The sequence below is a fragment of the Otolemur garnettii genome, unplaced genomic scaffold, assembly GCF_000181295.1.
Source record: "Otolemur garnettii isolate 467f Iridium unplaced genomic scaffold, OtoGar3 scaffold00013, whole genome shotgun sequence".
NCBI lineage: Eukaryota > Metazoa > Chordata > Mammalia > Primates > Galagidae > Otolemur > Otolemur garnettii.
In genome coordinates, this window is record NW_003852408.1 from 2,188,705 (window position 1) to 2,191,515 (window position 2,811).

Sequence of the window (2,811 nt, forward strand, 5' to 3'; positions counted from 1 at the left end):
GCCACCTTAGGTGTACATGGCTGGCGCCTTAGCCGGTTGAGCTATAGGAGCCGAGCCAGGACTTTTTTTTTTGAGAGTCTCAAGCTGTCGCCCTGGGTAGAGTGCCATGACGTCACAGCTCATAGCAACCTCAAACTCTTGGGTTTAAGCAATTCTCTTGCCTTAGGCTCCCAAGTACCTGGGACTACAGGTACCCACCACAATGCCTGGCTATTTTTGTTGTTGTTGTTGTAGTTATTGTTCTTTGGCAGGCCTGGGCTGGATTTGAACCCACCAGCTCCAATATATGTGGCTGGCGCCCTGGCCCCTAAGCTATAGGCTCCGAGCCATGATGTGTTTTTAAATGAGATCAAATCTTCCACAGTGTGCAAGTAGTTGCACATCCAGCCTTCTCTCCCTTTCCTCTGCTTAGAAAACACTTTGTTCTTCCCAAGTAAGAGTCCAGCAAACAGGAATCACCTTAATTCTTATACCTAGACATGTAAGAGGCACTTACACAGCTAGACAGTAAGGCCTGCCTCTAGAACCTACATTCTCGTGTACACTCAGGGCACTAGTTACCAAGGTGTCCACTCTTACTTTTATTCTCAGATTGGTATGGACCAGGAGCCCCTCCTTCATCCACGCTGGTCCTCTCCTTTCTTTTCTGGCTTTCTAAATCTCCCTTTACTGGCTCCTTCCCCATAGGATGTAAGAATATTTCTCTCTCCCTAACCCCCAGATTACATGCCCTCAAAAACAAAAAACAAAACCAACACACCAGGCAGTATCTCCTTAATACATAGAACATAGTACATAATATCTCCTTAATACATAATAATAGTACTATTATTATCCTCATTTCATAGATAAAGAAACTGGGATGACAGCGCTGGGTTTGTTTTTTTTTTTTTGGCCGGGGCTGGGTTTGAACCCACCACCTCCGGCATATGGGGCTAGCACCCTACTCCTTTGAGCCACAGGCACCGCCCCAGAGCTGGGTTTTAATTTAAATTCTACCTCCCCACTTACTATGTGACCCTGAACAAGTTAATCTACAGGTATGCCGCAGTGATACGTTTTTTAGTTATTCTGAAGAGTAAATCAATTAATATGTAAGAATTGGAATGGTGCCTGGCATTTAGTAAGAATTATGTAACTATTAGCTATTGCTATTTTGCCCTAGACTAACTCCAAAGTAATGCCACTTGAATTATCCAGCCTCTCCTTGCTGCCACTTCTACCTACATACTCCTCATTCATTTAACAGATAATTTTTACTCTACTGTGTGCCAGGCTGCTTTAGGCAGTAGCATTACAACATAAAATAGCCTTTGATCTTTTTTTTTTTTTTTGCAGTTTTTGGCTGGGGCTGGGATTGAACCCACTACCTCCAGCATATGGGGCCGGTGTCCTACTCCTTTGAGCCACAGGCGCCACCTAATAGCCTTTCTTCTTAAGGCTGGGAGGGGGCAGACAGTAAACTGCAAAGGGCAAGATCAGCTAGTGCTAAGTACCCTCAGACGACAGAATTAGGGTGGTATGATGGGAGTCCCTGGGAGGCATTGCTCCTTAGGAGGTGATATAAAGTGATATCTAGGATTGGCGTCTGTGGCTCAAGTAGCTAAGGCGCCAGCCACATACACCTAAGGTAGTGGTTCGAATCCGCCAAAGGACAGCCAGGTGTTGTCGTGGGTGCCTGTGGCCCCAGCTACTTGGGAGGCTGAGTCCAAGAGTTGGAGGTTGTTGTGAGCTGTGATGCTACGGCACTCTACCCAGGGGGATAGCTTGTGGCTCTACCTCAAAAAAAAAAAAGAGTGGTATCTAAATGAGGAAGTAGCCCAGCTAAGCCATTATTTTTAGAATTCATCCTAGTCACTTCATCACACCCAGGGCTCATCTCTCTGGCCTCTTTTTGTTCTTGTTTTTGTTTTTTTTTTGAGACAGAGCCTCAAGCTGTCCCCCTGGGTAATTGTTCCATTTCTTAAGGATTGTGTTCTTGTTTTTGTTTTTTTTTTGAGACAGAGCCTCAAGCTGTCCCCCTGGGTAGAGTGCTGTGGCATCACAGCTCACAGCAACCTCCAACTCCTGGGCTCAAGCGAGTCTCCTGTCTCAGCCTCCCAAGTAGCTGGGACCACAGGCACCCGCCACAACGCCCAGCTATTTTTTTGTTGTTGTTGCAGCCGTCCTTGTTGTTTGGCAGGTCCGGGCTGGGGATTTGAACCCGCCACCTTAGGTGTACGTGGCTGGCGCCTTAGCCACTTGAGCCACAGGCGCTGAGCCATCTCTGGCCTCTTTTTCTAAGTGCTCTAAGCCTGCTCTGATTGGAAACACAGGGTCTTATTCCACCACACCTTGATTCATGCTGTTCAGAAAGTCCACTCTTGGCCCCCATCCAGTTTGAAATGTTAATCTCCTCAGGAGGCTCTCCAGAGATCATCAGAAAACAAGGTAGGGCCCACAGAACTGGTTGGAGCATCCTGCCCTATCAGAGAGCCCCAGTGAGTAGCCGTAGATTTCCTGTACCCAGTCTTCAGGAACGTGCTAGTAAGAACTACGAATCCCTACAAGCTCTTAACACAAAATCCTGAACCCTAACACAGACCTCTTTAATTGGAATGTCCACGGGTGATTTTTCACCAGTATCGCCCTAGCTGAAGGTATCCTCCTCCTGTAAGAACGATTTGGTATCAGGTGCCCAAAAAGGCTCTAAAATGAAGTGCTCTGGTTTGCTAAGTCTGGCACCGGGTAAATTCCACCCATACGGTAAGCCATTTGAGTAACTGGCAAGACAAACTTCAGGCCCTCTCCCATAGAACCTTTCCTTAAGAC